This window comes from Ostrea edulis, chromosome 10, assembly GCF_947568905.1.
Source record: "Ostrea edulis chromosome 10, xbOstEdul1.1, whole genome shotgun sequence".
Classification (NCBI taxonomy): Eukaryota; Metazoa; Mollusca; class Bivalvia; order Ostreida; family Ostreidae; genus Ostrea; species Ostrea edulis.
In genome coordinates this window covers 456082-473377 of record NC_079173.1, presented here as the reverse complement: position 1 = coordinate 473377, position 17296 = coordinate 456082, and the positions used below count along the sequence as shown (strand labels likewise).

The window sequence follows — 17296 nt, the reverse complement described above, 5'->3', positions numbered from 1 at the left end:
GCATATATGGGAATGTTTTGGAAAAGGAGGATATATTAGCTGAATTTTATTGTGCTAAGCAAAGAGAGGATGAAACTTGTTCAGCTTGGAGCTGTCGTTTAGAAGAAATTCTTTGTACTGCTTTGAGGTTAGGCAAGGTTCAGAATTATTCTGTGAACGAGATGTTACGCACAATGTTTTACAAAGGTTTGCGACAAGAATTGAAAGACGTTTGCGGACATCTGTATCACACAATTAGTGATTTCGATAGACTAAGAGTAGAAGTCAGGAAAATAGAGTCTGAACGCACAGTGCAGATCAAGTCATCAAAGGTCAAACAAGGCACAGTAAAGGCAGCAATCTCTTCAAAGACAGACTCATCTGATGATGACAAGTTAAAGGATTTGCAGGCTCAGATTAATCAACTAAAGGCAATGCAGCAGCCATATTACATGCCTCCTGCACAGAAACCATATGGTAATAAGGGTAAACAATCTTTTCAAAAGGGAAAGAAAGGAAAGCATTCAAACAAAGGATATTCTTACCCAATGCCTGAAGCTAAATCTACTGCAGCATGTCCTGATGACCAGCAATCGAGTCATAGATCTGACCAAATCATATGTTATAGATGTGGTCAAGAAGGCCACATAGCTATTGGTTGCAGAGTCAGAGTTGACCACAAAAAGGATTTAAACTTCAGATTGCCAAATCCTGGGGACAAGGGTCTGGCAGAAGGAAGAACAGTCCCACCAACTTATCAGAGGAATTAGTTGGAACATCAAATGAGGTTCAAGTGGCTATCATTACTCGATACAGGAGCCACAGTCTCTACAATATCAGAATCCTTTTATATAACATATTTAAAGGATAAAACGGCGCTTAATTCAATAGATGAACAAATTGACATTAAATGTGCTGATGGTCAATTGATGCCATATTTAGGATATATCATGGTGAATTTAGCCACATATGGACTGTCATCAGTAGAAATTCTACAAGATTGCATCTTTTTAGTTGTTCCAAACAGTAATTACAACTCAAAAGTTCCTGTTTTGATTGGAACAAATATTTTACACAGACTGATTGACATTACAAGATCAGAGTATGGGTCAAGGTTTTTGCAGGATGCAGATTTACACGCTTCATGGCACTTGGCATTTAGATGTCTGACATTACGTGAAAGGCAGCTGGAAAGAAATGGGAATCGACTTGCTATATTGAAGTCCGCTGAGTCTTGCAGGATTTTAATTCCACCCAATGGGAAAGTTGTTATTAAAGCTTGCTCAGACAGGAAGATTCCTTATCAGAAAGTTTTAGCTATGCTGCATTCAACTCCAAAGTCTAGCATTCCACTTGACTTAGATATCACCCCAAGTTTACATTATTATGACTTTGAGGATTCTAACATAATACCAGTGGAAATAAGCAATGTCACGACGCGAACAGTATCAGTTTCACCAAGAGCAGTTATATGCGAGATGCAGCCTGTTACAATTGCAGATACATCTATTCCTTTGTCAACTTCAGAATTTGAACAAATTTTAGAGAAAGTTCATATATCCGACACATTAGCAGAGACGGAGAAAGAGCAATGTAGAGGACTTGTATCTGAATACCAGGATATATTTTCCACAAATTCTACAGATATTGGAACTACTGACAAGGTGTACCATCATATAGAACTGTCAGATATAACACCTTTTAAGCAGAAATACATACGCATACCACCAGCGATGGTAGAAGAAGTAAGAAACCACATACAAGAGTTGCTAGCCAGTGGAATCATCAGACCGTCTCATTCACCATTTTCCTCTAATGTGGTATTAGTCAGGAAACATGATGGGTCATTACGCATGTGTGTGGATTATAGACAGCTGAATTTACGGACTGTGAGGGATAACTACGCACTGCCAAGAATAGATGAAATATTAGATTCACTTGCTGGGAATTGTTACTTTTCTGTATTAGATATGAAATCTGGGTACCATCAAATCGAAATTTTAAAACAGCATAAGCAGCGAACAGCTTTTACAGTTGGGCCATTAGGATTCTTTGAATTCAATAAAATGCCATTTGGACTTGCGAATGCCCGGCTACGTATCAAAGACTACAAGAACAATGTTTAGGAGATCTTCATTTAAAAGTGTGTTTTATTTATTTAGATGATGTAATTGTTTTCTCTAGGACATTTGACGAACATCTTGACCGCCTTAAGCAAGTTTTTGATAGGTTTAGGACATTTAGTCTGAAGCTCTCCCCTAAGAAGTGTTCTTTCTTCATGAAAAAGGTAAAGTATATAGGTCACATTGTTTCTGAAGATGGGGTACAGGCGGACCCAGACAAGGTAGACAAAGTCTTAAACTGGCCTACTCCTAAAACTCCTGAAGATGTACGACAGTTTTTAGGCTTCGCAGGATACTACAGGAAATTTATCCAGGATTTTTCAAAGATTGCACGACCATTGATAGATATCATGGCAACTGGAAAGAAACCCAGAGGAAAAAAGAAACTGCCTCCATTGACATGGCATTGGGGACCATCTCAAGACAAAGCATTCACTATATTGAAAGAGAAATTAACCTCATCGCCAGTGTTTGCCTATCCTGATTTCAGCAGTCCATTTGAGTTACACACTGATGCATGTCAAAGTGGACTCGGAGCGATATTGTATCAAGAACAGGATGGAATTAAACGCGTTATTGCATATGCCAGCAGGGGACTTAGTAAATCTGAAAGAAATTATCCTACTCATAAACTGGAATTTTTAGCTTTAAAATGGGCAATTACGGAAAAGTTTTCAGATTACCTTACAGGACAGACATTTTCAGTGTTTACAGACAACAACCCCCTCACATATGTTTTAACTACAGCAAAATTAGATGCAACTGGCCACAGATGGATTGCCGCACTGTCTTCATACAACTTCAGTATTACATACAAGCCAGGTAAATTGAACACCGATGCAGATATATTGTCTAGATTACCAGCGAAGACCGAGACCATGGATACTGAAGCTGTCAGAGCGTTAGTCAATGCTGATGATAAGCCACCATATATCAAGACACTACCAGTTTTGCCTGCTGTGTGTCAGCAGTTACATCTGCCTTCAAATATTAAGGACATTCGGCACATTGACATTCAGCAAATTCAGGCTGAGGATGCTACCATTTCGGCTATAATAGGTTATGTCAAAGCTGGAAAGAAACCTCCAAAGAACTCTGCAAGTTGCGAGGTTGAGGCAGTTCTTCATCAAAACTTTAAGAAATTGAAGATGAAAGATGACATACTTATTAGAGAGACACAGAATGCAGATGGTACCTGTCATCAACAATATGGTGTGCCACATACATTTAGTCCTGTGATCCTGCACTATTTGCACAACGATATGGGTCATCCAGGCAGAGACAAAACTATAGCTTTAGTCCGAAGTAGATTTTACTGGCCAAGGATGCACACAGATGTATTGAAGTGGGTTGACGAGTGTGAGAGATGCATCAAGTTCAAGACACCTAACAACCAGAAAGCATCATTAGTAAACATCACAACTACTCAACCTTTAGAGTTAGTTTGTATGGATTACATGACGTTAGAACCATCCAAAGGAAACATACAGAACATATTAGTCCTGACAGACCATTTTACCAAATATGCAGTAACAGTACCAACGAAGAATCAAACAGCAAAGACTACGGCTGAGGCAATTTTTAACAACTTCATCGTCCATTATGGTCTGCCGCAGAAACTTCATTCAGATCAAGGAGCGAACTTCTGTAGTAATTTGATTAAAGAATTATGCCAAATTACTGGGATATCCAAATCCAGAACTACACCATATCATCCCATGGGCAACGGAATAACAGAACGCTTTAACAGAACCATTCTTTCTATGTTAGGCACTTTGGATCCAGAACAGAAACATAATTGGAAAAAACATGTTTCTCCATTAGTACATGCGTACAACTGTACTGTACATGATTCAACAGGATTCTCTTCATATTATTTGATGTTTGGGCGAGAACCAAATCTTCCTGTAGATCTCATTTTTGGAATCGAGCGAAATTGCCAATTTAAATTGACTTCTTCATACATTGAAACCCTACAGGAAAATCTCAGAAATGCATATCATCAAGCTGAAACAGCAATTAAGAATTCTCAAACGAAACAGAAGTTGCATTATGACACCAAGATGAGAGGAGTAATCTTAAATGAAGGAGATCGAGTTTTAGTTAAGGTGGTCAGTTTTGATGGGAAACACAAAATTCAGGATAAATGGGAGGAAAATCCCTACATCATCATTAGTCAGCCAAATGTTTCAATTCCGGTTTATAAGGTGAGACGAGAAGATGGCCAAGGCAGAATCAGAATTCTACATAGGAATTTATTATTGCCCATTGGTTCCAAGTTATCTTCACCTGTTCCAGCACCTAGATTTAGAACCAAGAGAAGTGAAAAATCTCAAGATAAAGAAAAGAGATCTGCCATCCAGGATCAGTTGGAAGGATCTGATGATGATGCAGACAGCATGTATGTTACAGTGGAATGCCCTGTACCATTTAGTGATGCACTGTCTGAGGATGTTGCAGATAGTACTCACACTATTACTGGTGACGATCAGAGTGGTGTTGAGTACCTGGAGGACGGATCAGGGGAGGACGCTCCCAATCAGAGTACTCAGGAACTACCTGATGATCTTGATTCCAGCAGTTTTCATATGGATGATTTACATGAACCTGTAGCTGAGGTTCCTGATGAACATGATGATGATGATGATGATAACCAAGATGATGATAATGAGACCAAGTTGCCTAGAAGGTCGACAAGAATCAGAAAGAAGCCACAATGGATGGAACATTATGCCTGTAGTCTACAAATGTCTCAGCAACCCGAATGGAAGGATAAGGCAATGTGTTTTAAAGAAATGGCTTCTCAGTTGAGAATGATGGACAAAGAAATGTCGAAAGCTCTTCTAAAAATGTTTACCGAAAAATTCTGAGTTTTTATTTTTAATAAATTATCATGCATTTTTTTCAGTATTTCAACACTACATGACAGAGGGTAAGTCTTCCTTTAAATGACGTGGAAGTCATTTTAAAAGGAGGGGAAGTGTGTAATAGTGTTTATTAATTGATTTAAATTAATAAATCTACACAAATTTGTATATAGATTTCAAATTAAACATTATATGAATAACCACTACATTGAGATGTGTTTTATGCTCATCCAAGTAGAACAGGCAGTACCTGTTCTGATTTATTGAATTTTGCCTTGGGTCATTATAATCAAACTTTTGTAAATAGGTTTGAAAGTGTTCGAAGTTCCTATTGGTTTTAGTGTTGTTAGCTGGTGTTTTATTGGTCAGTTCTTTTTCCCTCCAAAAGTTCTTGGTGGTGTTCAGTCATTCTTTGTCTAGTTGGTTTATAGAGAAGTTGGTGAAAATATATGACAGATATTTGACTGTTGACTGATCATTTCTTTAACAAGGTAAGCTTATTTTCTAACTTTTATATTATTTCTAAATTGCAGTAAACTTAATAATTTGGTAGATTTGATTCCATAGCACTTGCACAGTGAGAATGATATTTTGTGAGGCATAAATCAGTTAGCTTGAAATAAGTTAAATTTATGTTTTTCACAGATTTGGTATATTTTTAAATACATGCTTGATATTTTTATGATGCAAGTTTATTTATGTAAACTTCATAATTTACAGTCAATCTCCATGGACATTTTTGTTAAATGAGGGATTATTGCCACATCACTTATTCCCATAGAATGGTATGATGGTGTTCATGATATATTCTATGATTATAATGAATAATGTCTGTATAGTCATTATAGAAAATCATAAATATATAGTATCAGTGTTTTTAAGCTTTTATAATATCATGGTAACATATATTTCAAAGAAGTAATTTGTGTAAATAAGTAATACTTTGATGTATATGATTGTAAATATAATTATTTGTTTGCTATGTTTCAGAGTGTCATACACATACATATACATGTATATCTAAAGCTTAGATTCTGGCAATAAAATGGAGGTGATCGACATCTAAGAACCCATACAGGACTTTGTTGTTTAATTCGACAGAAACCCTGTTACATAAGATTCATGTAAACATCCATATTTGCTGAATCTGTATGTCTGAAGTATGTATAAAGCTTTAACCACCGAACAACAAAGTGTAAGTTTCAGAGAACTTTTATGTTTAAAGTTTCTTTTCCAACAAGTTTCTGATTTCAAAAAAGCCTCCATCACCTATTTCATGCCCAATAGAAATGAAAACAAAATGCCTCCCTCCCTCATCTGGTTTGAGAAAATTGGCCTGAGAACCAAATAATTAATTTCAAGTGCCCTAAATGTTGATCCCCTCTTGTGACCCCACCCTACCAACTTCAGAATGATTGCATATCATATATTGTCCTACTGTTTTGTTTTTTGTTTTTGAGAAAAGATTTTCAAAGATTTCCCAATATAGCCCTATGTAAAACAGTGCTTCTTGTAAAGATTCGAAAACGACTCAATCCTATTTTTGCCATTTATTTGCTATCTCCTTTGGAATGGGTTGAAGCCCTATAGTTGAACAATCATGGATCCCTTCATCCAAGTATGGTCTGTTCTAAGTTGAAATTGGGTCCTCTGGTTCTAGAAAAGGGTTCGGGAATCCTGAAATTTACAACTGATGTCCCCCTTGTCCAAAAGATGCTTGGAATGAAATTTGAGAAGAATTGAAATGGTAATTATCAAAAAGTTAAAAATATTCGATTATTAACACACGACAAAGGACACAGACCAATCATTATAGGTCACCTGAGTAAACAAGAAATACGTAAAGTTTACAGAAAAAGGGATGGATGGGAAGGAGAGATAATAAATTTCACATTAGCTCATACCGGATTTATCAAAAAAATATATAGCTTAAGTTAAGTGAAAAGGAAGAATTTTACCCGCTCTATTTGGAAGACTATTTCCAGAAATGAATCAGATGGTAAGACAGCCTCTTTCTGCTTGTAGGAGGAAGGAAGTGTTCCTGTGGTCAGGCTGTCATCATCTCCTGAGACCCAGGAAGCTGAAAAAACAAAGTGTCAATAAGTGCTGGAATGACCAGAAATCAGAAATCATTAACCTTTGACCCCATATTGAGGCCTCATCCTACTCACAATGTGAACAAACTTGAATCTACGCTATGTCAGGAAACGTTCATGCATATTTCAACTTATTTGCCCCAAATTTTCTTAAGAATAAGATTTTTAGACGACCCAACCCCAGTTTTGCCTTTTCTTGATTATTTCACCTTCAAGTGGACATGTTTCTTGGTTTGATCTTAAATCCAGGCAAAGAGGCTTTGTGACAAGTTTGGTTGAAACTGACTCAGTGGTTTTGGAGAAGAAGACGAAAAAGTTTACGGATGGTCAGACATACGTATGATTGATTAAATGTGATCAGAAAATTTCACTTGAGCCTTTGGCTCAGGTGAACAAAAACCAATTTGGTCCCACTCTGTTACCAAAACACCTCTCCCCAGAATCATGAATTTTGTAACTAAATATGAGGATGTAATGAAGATTTCGTTTAAATCAGTAAAGTTTTGGTTGCTTTTGCCTCCCCCCCCCCCCCCCCCCCCCCACTTCCTTAGGAGGTCACAAGTCCTGAAATTTAGAATTTGTGTCCCTCTTGTTCCAAAGATGCTTCAAATCCAGTTTGAAAAGAATTGAAAGTCAGTTATCAAGAAGAGGTTAAAATGGTCAATTGTTAACAGTCGATAGACGACATTCAAGTACGGACACAGACAATGCATCCCCTGTCGACGGTCACACCCGCCGTGAGTCGTATATCCTGATCAGGTGAACGGAGTTATCCATAGTCAAAATCAGTGTGCCAAGAACGGCCTAACAATCGGTATGAAACACATCAGACAGCTTTAGACCCAAATAATAGGTTGTAATAATAATTACAAACATGATTTATCTAGTCTAAGGGAGATAACTGTAGGAGTTGTAACAAAATGAGAAAATCGAATACTTCTCCGACTCTTCTTTCAGTAAATGAAACCTCGCACTGATTGGTACATCTCAGCAAGACAACAGTAATGTTTATTAAAGTGTTCAGCCTCCACCAGCAGGTAATGATGAACTGAGAACAATTCTTCTATCCTCCGATATTTCTACTCTCCACCAGCAGGTAATGATGAACTGAAAACAATTCTTCTATCCTCCGACATTTCTACTCTCCATATCACACAAGTCACTGCAAAAATCCAACGATACGTTACGGCATAAACTGATAATTTAAATGAGGTTGATATGCGTAAAAGATATTTCCAGCTGGTGAACGTCAAGACCCTTAGGAGAAATAAGTCTTCACATGTCGCCCATGATGAAAGCGATTCAACACCCAACACCCCCTCCCTTACTCGGGGATGGGTGAGGGTAGATGACATGTACAATAACCCCCTGTACTCGTGAGAGTGAGTGATGACATGTACAATAACCCCCTGTACTCGTGAGTGATGATATCTACAATAATCTCTGTACTCAGGAGTGGGTGAGTGATGACATGTACAATAACCCCCTGTACTCGTGAGGGTGAGTGATGACATGTACAATAACCCCCTGTACTCGTGAGTGATGATATTTACAATAATCCTTGTACTCAGGAGTGGGTGAATGATGACATGTATAATAATCCCTTGTACTCGAGGGTGGGTATGGCGTTCTTCCAGCCAGCAACACAAACTGTATACTCTTTTGATAAGTATACCTTCTCGAAAATCAAATTAGTGACAAAGAATACACAAGGACACTTACTAAATAATAGCACTTTTGTAGTCCTGGGGCATGTGGTTTAAGCATTTCAATGCATCACCTGGAATACAGATGCTGTGGGGACTCCTCTGAGAGTGACCTTGAAGTACAGGTGGTAACCACTGACCGGATGACACAGACAATGATCCTGGTCAAGCAGCAAATCCTTCCTACCAGGCTTCTGAAAAAAAAAAACAACACTGTCACTTGTCTGAGAGAATAAAAATGTTAATCAAGAAACACAACTTTCACAGGTCATGCCGGGAAGAACCAAAGCTAACAAGAGACTCTTGGGCCACATCGCTCACCTGAGTTACCTTCACCCATATCTAAAGATTTTCCTTATATTTATGGATGTAAAACTTTGATCCCTATTGTAGTCCCAACCTAACCCTTGGGGCAATGATGTTTACAAACTTGAATCTGCACTATGTCAGGAAGATTTCATGTAAATGTAAAATTGTTTGGCCAGATGATTCTTGGAAAGAAGATTTTAAAATATTTCCCTATACATTTGTATGTAAAACTTTGATCCCTTATTGTGGCCCCATCCTTCACCTGGGGGTGGGGGTGGGGGGTGTGGACATAATTTTAAGTAACAAACTTGAATTTGCACTATGTCAAGAAGCTTTCATGTAAATTTGTACTTTCCTGAACGGTGGTTTTTGAGAAGAAGATTTTCAAAGATTTTCATTATATATTTGTATATAAAACTTTGATCCCCTATTGTGGCCCAAACCTACCCCGCCGGGGGCCATGGTTTTAACAAACTTGAATCTGCACTACACCATGTCAGTAAGTTTTCTTGTAGATTTCAGCTCTTCTGGCCCAGTGGTTCTTGAGAAAAAGATTTTTTAATGACCCCACCTTATTTTTACATTTTTGTGATTATATCCCCTTTTGAAGGGGACATCATCATGGTCCTTCATTTCAACAAACTTAAATCCCTTTACCCAAGGATGCTTTGTGCCAAGTTTGGTTGAAATACTGACGAAAATGCATTAGTCCAAGGCCAAATCATATGTCAACTTTTTAACAACCAATCTCATTTGCATAAATAAGGCAAACAGTTTGTGTATTGAAAACAGTACCCCCCCCCCCCCCCCCCCCCCCACACACACACACACACACACACACTTTTTTCATAACTTTTCTCCCAGGTATTATTCAAAATTAATTTTTTAGACTTAAAATTTTCATCGTTAACATTATTAGTTCCCTCCTATACAAAAATGTCCGAAAAGTTGATTAATGCGAGTTTTGACCTTTGACCTGATAAAGACACAAACCTTCTTTGATTTTCATGAAACTTGGCACAAAAACTTCTACACCATACTACACATCCCTATGAAGTCACATTGTATTTGTCATCTGAACAGCAGAGTGAAGGCCCTTTGAAGTGATGAGCTGAATCTCCTGAAACACTGAAACAGAGGATGAAATCAGCATCAGACCTACAGTACACAATTTTGAAATGCTCACATATGACATATGCTGCAATAAATTTCTTACCAATTATTTTTATATATTGTATACACATCCCCTTTACCTAAATAGGATAACAAATTTGCTCGATAATGTAAATAGATATTCTTAAGATTTTTTGTAAAAGTTACCCCCAAATATGGTGAAGTTTCTTAAAGAATGTCTAAAATAAAATATTTAACAGTAGAATTTTACATAAGAAAAAATATTTCCAAATTCTACATTATATTGGCTGCAAGAAACAACAGCACAAGTCAATGAAAATAGATTAATCTGGTCATGCTGGATTATCCCTGGTCACATTAAAACTGTCATTAGAGATATGAAAGATGCCATTCTAAAGTTAACCAAACATTAGGCACTATAAATATGGGTGAGCTAAGAGAATTCAACATATCAATGCCTCAGTCTGCCAGAAGAAGCACTACTCTACTCACCAATATGTTCAAGAAAACTATGGCTCCATGGAACAAAGGGAAGGAACTCTGTAAGAAGAAGCTCCCAAGGCAGGGCAAATTTCATCGAGGTAATTCCCTTGGTCGCAAGACTAAGACTGATGTACAGAGAAATTCTAGTCGACGATCATTTGTCAGGTTGAATTCAACAGATCATGCCCTGGTCACCAAGCCAAGTCTGGACAGCCAGTCCTACCAAACTCCTAACTGCGATGGTGAAAGTGGACCATCCTGCATTCTGCGCCAACTCCCTTCCGACTTCCCAAATCAAACACCAAAGAGAAGAGAATACTTAGGTGGGCGATGTATAGTGGATGAACAGAAGATGATGGAGATGATTAATCAAACGATACAACTTCATCAGTCTACCACCTGTGCCGCTCCGAACATCACTGTGCTGCACTTGACAAAAGCAGGAATTTCATGGAAATACATTCTGACTTGTGTAAATTGCCAATTCAACTCACCTGAATTTGCCCTATTCCAAGAGATCCGCCAAGAGGGTCCTGGTCGCAATGCATCAGCATCAAACATGGCCCTGGCATATGCCCTTCAGGACACTTCACTGCGGGCAGAGAAGGCTATAGAATTCCTGAGCTGCCTAGACATCCCGCCTCCCACTAAGGCCTCTCTCCAGAAGCTCCATTTCAAAATCAGCCAAAATATGACAAACTTAAAGAAAGAAGATATGCATCAAAAGATACAGAAAGTGAAAGAGATCAACAAGACCCGTGGCCACCCAGAAAATGTCATCAACATCTCAACAGATGCCCGTTATAACAGTAACATCATGTTCAGCCGCAGGACCCCCGGACAGAATGCCAGTCAAGCCTTTACCTTGGCCGTTGAAACCAACACGGACAGAAAATATATACTTGCCTGTGCTCAGCAAAACAAACTCTGCTGGACAGGTGCATGGCTAAGGGGCAAGGGAATGGAAGTAGATTGTCCAGGCGGCCATCCTTCCAATCGACCACGGGCAGCACCATTTTCAGAGTATGAGATGGGAAAGGACATTTGAACACAGCTGGACTTGCAAGATGTATTAGTCCGGTGTGTTACCACAGACGGTGACGCCCAAGGTGCCAAAGGAGTGGACGAAGCCATGCGAACTCTACATCCCCTATGGAAAGTAGAGCGTCTAGCCGACCCCGTCCATCTTGGGTAGTCACAGTTCCGCGCCAGCAACCCAGCAGTCTATAGCGAAGGAATGTTCCATACCCAGACCAAAGAACAGAAGAAAGAGCTACAGAGAGTATTTAGCAATGATCTAGAGTCAAGATATGCTTTGATAGTCAAGAAACTGTTTACCAAATTTGACAGAGACCTGCAGAAAATGAGTGATTTCTTACCTAAAGTCCTGGAGGCCACTGTTCTGTGCTATACTGGAGACTGCTCAATGTGTGCAACATATCGTTTGTGATGGAGGACTTGTTTCCAACTGGTGGAACTTCAGTCGTAATCTTGCTGTATATAAGATCACGGGCCTGCAAATGAGTGAAAATGACATTAGGATTGTAACAGAAATTCTTAAAATGAAACTAAGTGTAGAAGCCATCAATGCCATGAAGCTGCTGACTGATACACATGCCAACAAGTCTTACCACCGTAGTGCCAGTTGCAACATGCCCAAGTACATTAAGTTTTCCTGAACAAGGGAGGGTCGTCTCCACTCCATGATACATGGACGGAACAACTTACCCGGTACATCAACCAGACTGAAATGCGAATCTGCTGGAATACAGTACTCTGAGCATGGGAAGCAACAATTAGATAGACTGGACCAGAAGTTCCTGTTCAATCAAGCCTATCACAGAAAGGAGAGAGTGAAGAGTAGAAGGAACAGACAATTGGCCAGGAAAATGGCAAAGCATCACCAGTACCGGGAAGAACATAGAGGAACTTCAGACTACTGCAAAGGACAGCTTGACTTTAACTCAGCTGCCGCCCGTGATCACCCATACCACAAGAGGGGAGAATTGAGATATCATCTCAGGCCTCGCCAGTGAAGAGCGTGACTGATTAAGTTGCTATGAACTCTAATTAGCAATTAATAACTGCTCATTTATAACTACTTCCATGTACTAATAACTTTGTGAGGAGTGACACATGCCTCTCCCATCTACAGCGGTGTAATATGTTAATAGATGTGATAAACTTACCAAGATTGTTGTTATCCATATGTAGCTCCAGACGACAGGGAAGATAGGGAGGTGGGTGCCCCAGACAGGTGCCCCCGGATTTACAGGTCTGTCGCTGGTTATTGATACCGAGCTGCTCCAGAGCAATATGCCCTGGTACAACACACAGTGTAGCTCCAGACGACAGGGAAGATAGGGAGGTGGGTGCCCCAGACAGGTGCCCCCGGATTTACAGGTCTGTCGCTGGTTATTGATACCGAGCTGCTCCAGAGCAATATGCCCTGGTACAACACACAGTGTGTTGTGGCACAAGTGGGATGCAACAATTGATGCATTTAACTCATGGTGACAATGATGTAACATGACACTGAGTCTATGCACATGCATCATCTGCCAGCTGTTCTTTATCGGATGCTTGTTGTTGCTGCTTCTAGCCCCCATACAAATACAATGACCATTAAAACCTGGGGCAGAGCTCGAGTGCACCTTCTCTAAATACTTGGGAAAAAAGCTTCCATGCTTAGAAAATGAAAGTAAGCCACTGACGAAAATGCATTATTCCAAGGCCAAATCTTACGTCAACCTTTTTATGACCAATCTCATTTGCATAAATCAGGTCAAACAGTTTGTGTATTGAAAACGAATGCTGGACAACTCGTCCCCAAGACAACTCGCCCTCAAGACAACTCACCCCCTCTTAGGACAACTCGCCCTCTCTAAGGACAAGTCGCCCCTTCTCTTGAGACAAGTTGCCCCCAATATTATATACAGTGGAACCTCGGTAATCCGGACGCCATTAATCCGGACGCTTCACCTTCCGTACGATTTTTCTAGGGAACGGAATTTTTATACGTTATTTTGCATCATTAATCCGGAAATTCGCGTTCCGGATCCAGACGGTCACTATTTACTACAAAACGTTAATAATGCATTGAAAATTGTACCGGTAATTTTGTTTAGGGACGGTCTGTGTCGGACAATTTTAGCAAGGTGTAAATTATAAAGAAAACAAGCCAAACTGTCTAATTGAAGCGATTACCTGTACCCTGTCAACACCTCCCTCCAATTCGGTGGTGTGTGATGATAAGTCCGTTACGTAGCACGTGTCGATCGAGACATTACATTGCCAATTTTCGCACATAGGAGAGATCTTTATTGCATGTAGTGTTGAATTTTGTAAATAATTTGGATATCTGTAGCATATTATTTTATAGTCTTGATCAATACCCTAGTATTAATAAATTAAACATCATGCCGTAATGATAATTTTTTTTAACTGCTACACGTAACAGTTGTACTGATTCGTAAATTGATATCGGCTTATTCAAATCTAAAGAGTGTTGATTATACTTCTAGATTCTGGATTTTATTCTGTTGATTGGCGTGAAATATACATGTATGTTCATGCACATGTATATATAGTATAAGTTTTTAACGTTTAGAATGTCACGCATGTAGAATGTACCTGTGTACGATTGATTCTTGTTATGATGTTGTAGAGCTTTATTGCTTTCCAATTTTTAAACTCTGCGTAGAAGTAAGAAAATTACCATTTTAAGGAAAATGACAATTAAATTCTGTATGTATCTGTAATGTTAGTTTCACCCGACTATTTTTGTTCCGTCATTATCGCATCATGAAAATAATTGGTGTGCGTGACTAGATCAAAGCAGTAGTAGGTCTTGATATTACGAGCTTAAATGATTTTGTTCTCCTGATATTGTCTTGGATAATTATAAAATAAGAAATATAAACTCTGGCAGATTGAATTTTGGTTAAAGAATATTGTCAACTGACATGATAATCACGAAATTCTTATATCAACTTTGGATGATGAAGATTGTTTTAACAGACCACCGAACCTGTGAATCATGACAGATGGAAATTACCGGCCTCTTTAAGAAGTAAAAGTGTGATGAAATGTTTGAAGTGTAAATGATTATGTTAGTTACGAATGATTCATTTACTTATAGTTACATAAAGTGCTTCATTATTGGTTTTAGTGTTTTGTATATTTATTTGTAGGGCTCATATTTATGGACAATGTAAGCACAGGCAAATACACTGAACACGTACATTAAATTTTAGTGCTTTGAAATACATGTAAATGTTAACATTATCATAATTTATTTACTAATGCAAATGGTTAAATCCAATGATAGAATGTGTTTAATTCACTATGCATCAATAAAGTAGGCACATACTGGTTACTTATGCAAAGCTAGAAAATATGCGATTCAATTATCCGGACGCTTCATTTATCCGGACGATTTTGCTGGGAACCAAAGTGTCCGGATTAACGAGGCTCCACTGTATAAATATATTATCACATTTTATTTTTATTTTGTGTGTGTGTGTAATTTACACTTTTAACCCTATAAAGATACACTGTACGTCTTTTTATTTCATACTTTAACACGAATGGTAAATTCTAATAGAATTATACACAGATTTGATTATTGCATTTCAGAAAAAGTTATCTTTTTCATAAATCAATTGGCAAGGAAAATTATATTTGCTGATTTTCAGGTAATTGATTAAATTTCTCCAATACTGAGAAAATTTTGAGGGTATTTTGGGGGGTGGGGGTGATGTGTGAGTGGGGTTTTTTTGTGTGTTTTTTTTTTTTATCGATATAGTATATATAAGTGTAAAGGTGAAGCATGAATATTCTGATACATGTAATTATCTTTTAATGCGTTTCTCAACTAATTCCCGTTGAAAAATAATAAAATTCCCATTTCAGAAATTGTATATCGACTTTGCTTTATTGATTCTTTTTACGCGGGGTGATTCTTTTTATGCGGCGATTTCAAAGTGTAAAGAACTCTGATGATGAGTACCTCATAGCGTTTGAAGTAAATTTATAACAGCTTGGGGGAAATCAAATAATTAGATTTAACAACAGACGCAGATTATTGATAATTATACTACGTCAGCTGTAGACCAAGCTAATACTCTCCCTATACCAAACGCTAAGTTGTTTCTGCTGAAATTATATATTTTACATGTAAATAAAAGTGATGATGAATTTTACTGAACCCAAACACTGGATTTTCACTAAAAGCTTTCGTCTTGCATAAAAAGACACGAAGTTCGGTGTTTATGTGAACACGTCTTATTGTCTGTGATGTATATACTATCTATAAGAAATTCATTAATTTTTGCTAAAACACCTCTTGGATTTAGACCAAAAATTATAATTGTAAACATGTATGATATACATGATATGAAGGAGCGGAATATCTCAAGAGAGGGGGCGAGTTGTCCCGAAGAGGGGGTGAGTTGTCTTGAGGGCGAGTTGTCCTGATGAGGGGGCGAGTTGTCTTGAGGGCGAGTTGTGTTGGGGGCGAGTTGTCCTGATACCTTGAAAACAGTAACCCCCCCCCCCCCCCCCATCCCCCACTCCCCCGACTTTTTTCATAACTTTTCTCCCAGGTATTATTAAACATTAATATTTTAGACTTAAAATTCTAATTGTTAAAGACCCCCCCAAAAAACACCATATGGTTTCTCCACGGATCACTGGATATGGGCGGAGCTTATCCATGGTCAATGTTATTTACCTGGCCAAGAGATCAGTTGTTGTGTATATTTCTATGATATACACAGGAAATTTCTCAGGTTATTACAAATTATGCTTAGTGTCTTGATTTACAAGTGCAAAAAATTTTTTTTAAATTTCTACCTACATGCATACCGCATTTCTATTTCCCGTAAACCTTCAAAACTTGGTCATATTTATGTATTGCAGATAACAGGTTTAGCCCACTTCTAAAACTTTGTTTTTTAAAACTTCTAATTAAATTGTTATATATCGTATATAAATATTTTCCTAAATATAATATTACCTTGCGTTTCCGGGCACTTGCTGGTGTCTTGGGAGTTCGCGGTGTTGTGGGTGTAGTACGTAAAATATCCATGTTTCGAGAGAATGAATAAATCCAAGCAGATCTGTGTACATGTACAACCAAATGAAGAATGATCAAGATACCCCTCAATATGAGCCGTCTGTGGGGTTTCTGTGTCTGTAGTGTTTTCGTAATGGTGGTATCCCAAACAGCAGCTGACACGAAGTCTACCCCCCCCCCCCCTCTCTCTCTCTTTAGGATTTCTGTGGACGTAGTGTTTGTGTAACGATGATATCCCAAACAGAAGCTGACACATAGCTAGTCTACCCCCCCCCCCCCCCCCCACTATCTCTCTCTCTCCTACTCTCAATCATTGAATAATGAGTAGTTATTGTCCTACGTATGCAACACTATTGTCATACCGTTAAATTTATATAAAACAGTGATAAATTATAAATAGCTCAATAACTCTCTCTCTCTCTCTCTCTCTCTCTCTCTCTCTCTCTCTCTCTTTATAAACATAAAACCATGATAAATTATAAATAGAAATATCTCAGTAACTCTCTCTTTCTCTCTCTCT

General features: G+C 38.3%; 2 long non-coding RNA genes across 3 annotated transcripts; one reads left to right on the top strand and one right to left on the bottom strand.

The window, feature by feature from the left end:
- The first annotated feature begins 5624 nt into the window (after positions 1–5624).
- Positions 5625–6044, top strand: LOC130050857 (uncharacterized). Its single transcript, XR_008799181.1, has 2 exons — positions 5625–5754; positions 5960–6044. It is a non-coding gene; the product is annotated as an uncharacterized LOC130050857 (long non-coding RNA).
- Positions 6045–6406: 362 nt separating this feature from the next.
- Positions 6407–8955, bottom strand: LOC130050856 (uncharacterized). Of its 2 annotated transcripts, XR_008799178.1 has the most exons (4): positions 8788–8955; positions 8003–8227; positions 6928–7049; positions 6407–6685 (listed from the first exon to the last, which is right to left on the bottom strand). It is a non-coding gene; the product is annotated as an uncharacterized LOC130050856 (long non-coding RNA). The 2 variants fall into 2 exon arrangements; XR_008799177.1 differs by lacking the exon at positions 6407–6685 and having other exon boundaries at positions 6702–7049.
- Between the last annotated feature and the right edge of the window lie 8341 nt (positions 8956–17296).